Here is a 6,656-nt window from a genome sequence, read left to right as displayed (position 1 = left end):
AAGACAAAAAAAACGTCTTTTTAAAAAACACTTATATGCCACAGATAGACCTCTAAGTGACGATTAGGGCGGTTTTTTAACCATACCTCCAGTGTGGTTAGAAAAGCTCTATAATTTACACGTGTTTGGTTTAACCATATTCTAAACGTAATTAGGGTGCAAGGGGCGGGGAACCTTCGGGGTAATTTGAAAACACGGCCCTTCCACCTCGGGTAGGAAAACTGAATTCACAAACCCGATTTTGAAGCCAAAAAAAAAAAACATTGGTGGGTGTAATCTAGGTACTTTGGAGTCAAGTTAGGGTCCCTTTTGAGTACTTATGATTAAAAATGAGACACTTACCTCATTGGATACTTTGCTCTACCATTAAAAACAATTAATCTACTCCTAAATCTACGTGTTGGTCCGCCATGAGACTAAAACCCGCGACACCTTTACAAATCTAAAAGCTTTTGGTAATACCTATAAATCTATTATACGTTTGTTATAAATCTTATAAAGTTCTATGCAAAAGCAAAGCAATACATGCAGTTGTCATGCTTCCTAACTTACTGATTCTTAATTATACGTTTCTCTAAACAAATTCTGTTTCGTTTTGTCAGCTGTTGCATGTACTGATGGGTTTCTAGTTTTCGTAAACCTGGGGTAACCAGATCATAGAGATGATTCCATTATATGAAAACACTATACAAGTAAATAACAATTATAACAAATTAATGCCAACCCACTATTCTGCATGCATACCGACATAAAACCGCAAAGGCCAATCAACTTACTTGCATTGCCCAAAAGGAAACACAAGATGTTCATCACATTAAGCACTGGACAAGAATCACAGATCACAAAGATGTTCACAACAAGGTTCAACACAGACAAACTGAAAACAAAGATGCAAACAGATTCGAGTTCAAAGAGTACAGTAATAGACAGAAAACAAACCACAAGAAGATAGGCTCAGACCAACACACTCATTTAATCAACGTCTTCACAATAGACTTCACATTCAGTTTCTTCAGATCCGTATAAGACTGCCCACACCCAATAAACATCACGGGCGCTCCTGATATGTAAACCATCGAAAGTGCAGCTCCAACCTACACAAAATAAATAAATAAATAAATAAATAAATAAATAAATAAATAAATAAAAGTAGAAAACTAGAAAAGTATTAGCCACCTTTTCACAGACAGAAAAAGATTCTAATATTAGTTTACCTTATCATCTATGGTGTCAAACTTGGTCAACAAGATCCCATCAATCAACCTCGGGCTCGGTGAAGGTGACAAGTCGGCTAATTTCTGAAATAACAGCAATGGAAATATATTGTTAAATGTTAACCAAATGCACGAAAACTTTATCTCTGAAAACTATGATTATTATTTATTAAGACCTGATTGAACTTTGAGAGTTGATCAACCGCATCATTACCGACCAATGCTTCCCCAACAAAAAGTACCAGATCTGGACTGTTGACATATATAAGCTTGGATAATGCACGCATCAATGGTTCATTGTCCTGTGTATACCATAATATCATTGTAACATGCATTTTAGAAAAATGATCCAAGATAGAATATGAAGCCATGTAATATGAATACTACCTGCATACGACCCGATGTGTCAACAAGAACAACATCCGAACCATTACGAGTAGCTTCCTGAATTGCTTCCTTAGCAACAATTGCAGGATCTTTCTCATAGCCCTTTTCAAATATAGGGATCTAAAAGCATAATAAAAATCAGAATAAAAGAACTACAAGATGTGATAATTAATATCAGGATAAGAAATGAACCGTCATATACCTGGAGCCTACGAGCATGAGTACGAAGCTGCTCGACTGCTCCTGAACGGAAAGTGTCACATGAAGCCATCATGACCTTGATATCATGCTGTTGAAGCCAGTAAGCCACCTGCACCATTGGATTTAGGCTTAGGTTATTTTTATGACCACACGAGTTTATGCCAGATGGCGAAAACTGATTGGTTGATGTTTGTTTACCTTAGCAAGATTAGTCGACTTTCCAACCCCATTGACTCCCACAAAAACAACAACGTATGGTTTATGCTGTTCCTTAGCAACATGAAAATCCCTCAGAATGTCAATGGAGCGCCTCGGGGTTAATATACGAACAAGAGCATCTTCCATTGCAGCCTGCATTAGTTAGTTCAATCAAGTACGTATTGTTAATACTGTATGACAAACAGGATATATAATATTAATAATACAAACGGTTACACAGTCATAAGCGATCGATCAGATCATCACACCTGTACTGTTGATCATATCCTAGTAAAAGAAGCAAGTTTTTGCCCTCCAGACTAACTGCTACCGACTCACAAAGCTTCTCAGCAATTTCTTCAGCCTGAAGTCGACATCTTCACACTTTATCCAAGAAAGCAAAAGAAAAGAATACAAAAAAGGTTTTAATAATAAGAAGGCAGACACAACATACCACATTCTTGGTCATAAGCCTATCTTTAAGAGCCTTCAAAGCTGGTTCTAAATCTGCTTTCTCCAAGTTCGCCTTCCCAGCAATGCTAAACAGGATTAAATATAAAAAATAAGCCAAAATAATTGATATTATACATTAATAAGGATTGAGGAACAAGTTTACCTTTGGAACATGGATGTAAACCACCCTTTCTTCTTTGAATCTACCTTCTTATTATCTGTCTCTGCTTCATCTTCATCTTCAGTTTCACTGTCACTGCTGACAATCTCATCTTTGTCCATCATACTCTCACCTTCAACAACTTGTGCAACCGCCATGTCAGCATCACCATTCTCACTCACTGGATCCGTGAAATCCAACTTGGTTTCACGGGGTTTGTCGTCCCACACTCGGTTCTTTTTTGTAGGTTTTTTCTTTGGTTCCTCTTTGGAAACCTTGTTAACAACAACATTACCTTTCTTTCCACCTTTAGACCTAAGCTTATGTAGCTTATTTACATCAAAAGCCTCGGTATCAGCGGTGTTATTCCCGTTCTCCTTAAGGTTAACCCTACCCTTGTTAACTACCTCCCCATTGGTATGCCCGTTTCCTAAAACACCCGTTTTTACATTATCATCAGCAGAATCTTTACCCGAGTCACCACCACCTCTTTTTTTTCCATTACCGCCTTCGAACCCTAACTTTTGCATTTGTTGACCTTGTTTGTACCTCAAATTACTAACCGGTTTAGCCATCACCTGCTTTGACTTCTTCATCTCTTCGGCCCTAGCTTCGGCTTCTTTTCTCAACTGCCTACACGTTTCATCAAAATCATCATACGTCATCCGCATAGGATCATAAACAACAGAAAACTCCCGTTTCACCATTGCAAGCAAGTCATCCACATACAAAAGATGGAGAATCTTTTGATACACCGCAACGAAAACGAGACCAAGTTCGTTGTGGAACGTCCATTTGAGTGTGTATGATGCACCAGGTACATCATAGTTGTACGAAACTGCACCGGACCGTTCCTCCAATAAACACGATGGGATCAAGGTGTCGATTGGTTATCCTCTTAACGCGTTACCGAGCTCCTTACATGTCCAGAGGAATAAACCCCCTCTGGTGAAGATCAGTAACTGCTCTAACATTTCTTACCCTACATATACCTGTACAACAGTGGATCTAATAAAATTACTAGCGTAATTGAACAATTAGGTGATTCTGATCCTTCAATTGCACAGTTCACTAGTAATTATGTTTAAAAGAAACGATTTGACACACAACACAACACTATGAAACCCTATAAACCTGGCCAGAAACTGAATTAAATTTACAAGTGAATTTTGACAGATTCGCTCGTAACTAATCTAAGATCGTATTATTAAAATAATAAGATGTTTGCAGCCGGATTCATTTAATTTGTGAACTGAAGACCAAATAACAGAATTCATGATTCAATAATTAATAATAAGAAGTTGAGGATTGAGATCGAAGGAGAAACGTACCTGTAAAGTGATTAATTGGAGATCAAAGAAGAAATTGAAATTGTATTGTATTGTATATATAAAATAAAATAAAATGAAAAAAAGGAAAGAAAATGAAGAATGAGAAAAGGGGGTGTTGTGTTTGGTTTGGTATATATATATAGTGGATGGATGTGTATTTAGGGGAAACTCGATTCGATTGTTTCTTTCAGGACTCCATATTCGGTCAATTTTAGACGGCCCAAGAATAAATAATAAACCATATGATTTTTCAAGTGAATATGCAGCAACACATTCCCTAAATTGGTAACACTAAATAAATTTTTACTTACACCTAACAAATTTACAAATTATAAAGCTTTTCGTTGCGGGTGTGGTGTGAACGGCGTTAAACATATGCTTTTTCGGGGTTGATATTGTTACCAACGTTAAGCGCCACGTTGGAGGGCAGGGTTTGGCGATATCATGGCTTGGGCGCTATCGCGATAAACGGGCGGAGGTAAAAAGGGGAGGTCTTATGGTGTGGCAGCCGGCTCCAACGTGGACGATGAAAAACACCGGCTGGCGTTAACCACAACGAACAGTCAATGACGAGTCATTTAAAGAATTGACTTTTAATAAGTGTTTTTTATAAGAAAAGTTGGATCGCTTTCTACTCCTTTTATGGCGTGATACGTTTATAGTTATATAGTTTGATTCATGAAATTATAGTTATTCGAAATCGTTATTTGAAAAATCAATCATCGTTGTTTCAAGATTTATCAAGGGTGGCAACCAACCAGGAGCTAATCTCCTGAAGGGGCGAAAGATTTTTTTTTTAATGACATGTTTTAAATAATGTATTTACTTTATATATATATTCAGTTACTATACATTAAATTTTGTTAGGGCAGTTAGAAAAACCTCTCAAGACAATGTGGGTCTCTAGTTTGAGACTTGACAGTCGACAGAGAACCCCTTTATGTTTCATACGTCCGATTTCTTCAATGATTTTTCTTGCTTCCTTTAAAAGGTTGTCACATCGTAGTGTAAGTAAATTCCGCATTCACACGCCCTATATATAGTAGTTTCAAGTCTTGATTTAAGTTCAAATTCAGAGACTCCTTCTGTTGAAAGGGTTCGAGCCACATCAAACCAAGGTGACTCGGTTTGTTGACAATCCGAGCTTGAGCTATATTTTTCAGCTCGAATAATATATGAATCGAGTTCGAATTGCCTTCATTGTGATTTAAAGGGACATTTTTTTACTCCTCGAGGCCATGAAATTTTCAAGGATACTCAAGGGCAGCTCTAAGACTTATTGTTACATGCATTGCACCGATTTATTGATACACATGTGAAACGTTAAACTCCTTAAACTCATAGTCGCCAGTTCCTATGATTGTTGATCATTGTCATTGATACTGGCTAGAGGTTACCGAGTCTTAGAGTGTCATTGTCGTATTACCTTTTACTTAGCGTAGCGTTTCATTGACTTAGTGTACTCGTTATCCTTGACTTAACTGGTGTACTTTTTGTTGTTATTGTACCGGATAGGTTATTGCACTTATCATTATTGTGTGCTAACTTAACTCACATATCGTTATCGTGTGCTAAGTTAACGCCCATACGTTATTGCGTGCTAAGTACAGCATTTATCGTTATTGTGTGTAAGTTACCACACTTATCGTTATTGTGTGCTAAGCTATCACACTTATCGTTATTGTGTGCTAAGTTACCGCACTAATTGTTTATTGTCATTTGGTCACATGGGTATTTCCACGCCATTGTTAAGTTTCTCACTAGTTCATATCGCTTACATTATTGTATTGTTTATACGAGAATTATCGGTGCATTTTTATTGCTATTGTCATTTTGATACTGAGCAATTTTTGGTTTGATTGTATTTTTCCTATTATTTTTAAAACACCTACCCATAGGAAGAGGGGTGGGTGGGTGGTGGGGTTGTATGAAATGAAAGACTTTTGAACATTAAATACGTTAAAACATTAGGGTCTTTAGACTTTAATGAAATATATTTATTAATTACTCTAAAAAATGTATTGTGTGACACAACATCGCTAACGAGGGAACCGAGTGTTACAACTTATGAACTTTTTTACTTTCAACAACTATGTTCTTGTACGTAATCACTATATGCTTCCAACTTATTTAACACTAGGGTATAGTTCGTGTTACACACGGGTGGAAAAACATGTCAACAAACATAATAAATTTAAACAATAAATTCAAGCAACACAAAACTTCTTCAAACTTTCGGACCAAAACGTTAACCATTTACATTGTCTAGATATTAAAAGTTAAAAGTTACAATAAGTTAATGAACATAGAATAACCAAAAAATATCAACAAAGACATAAACATGTTCTTTCATATTAAACCACCATCAACTTCTTCAAAAATTTTATCAAAAGAAACTCATTTTGTTTTATCACCTGAAAATATAATAAAACAATAGTATCCAAATTAAATATACCATAATAAAATATTTAATAATGAGTAACATTTGAACATTAATAAAGTTGTTTTTATTAAATTGTTGTTTTTATTAAAACAAAATAACATATAACAACAAACAAAGTAAAATAACAATTTAAAACATCTTTCTAACTTAAACCATTAAACCAAAAAGATATATCAATAAAAACCTTTTTTGGCCGTCATTTTATAACTAACAAATTTTATACTCTTTCAAAACAACCCGTTTTGAAATAATTTCAAAATAGTTACAAA

The 6,656-nt window shown here is 35.7% G+C and overlaps 1 pseudogene across 1 annotated transcript; it reads right to left on the bottom strand.

The window, feature by feature from the left end:
* Positions 1-799: 799 nt before the first annotated feature.
* Positions 800-3,600, bottom strand: LOC143570019 (uncharacterized; annotated as a pseudogene). Its single transcript, XR_013141843.1, has 9 exons — positions 2,617-3,600; positions 2,455-2,539; positions 2,270-2,364; positions 2,001-2,153; positions 1,804-1,911; positions 1,602-1,721; positions 1,391-1,516; positions 1,215-1,298; positions 800-1,094 (listed from the first exon to the last, which is right to left on the bottom strand). The product of XR_013141843.1 is annotated as an uncharacterized LOC143570019 (transcript).
* Positions 3,601-6,656: the final 3,056 nt, after the last annotated feature.

The sequence above is a fragment of the Bidens hawaiensis genome, unplaced genomic scaffold (assembly GCF_021521415.1).
Source record: "Bidens hawaiensis isolate Kalapana, Puna unplaced genomic scaffold, B.hawaiensis_p1.1 tig00024816_1, whole genome shotgun sequence".
NCBI lineage: Eukaryota > Viridiplantae > Streptophyta > Magnoliopsida > Asterales > Asteraceae > Bidens > Bidens hawaiensis.
Note: the sequence above shows the minus strand (reverse complement) of the source record. Positions and strands in the feature narration are given on the sequence as shown.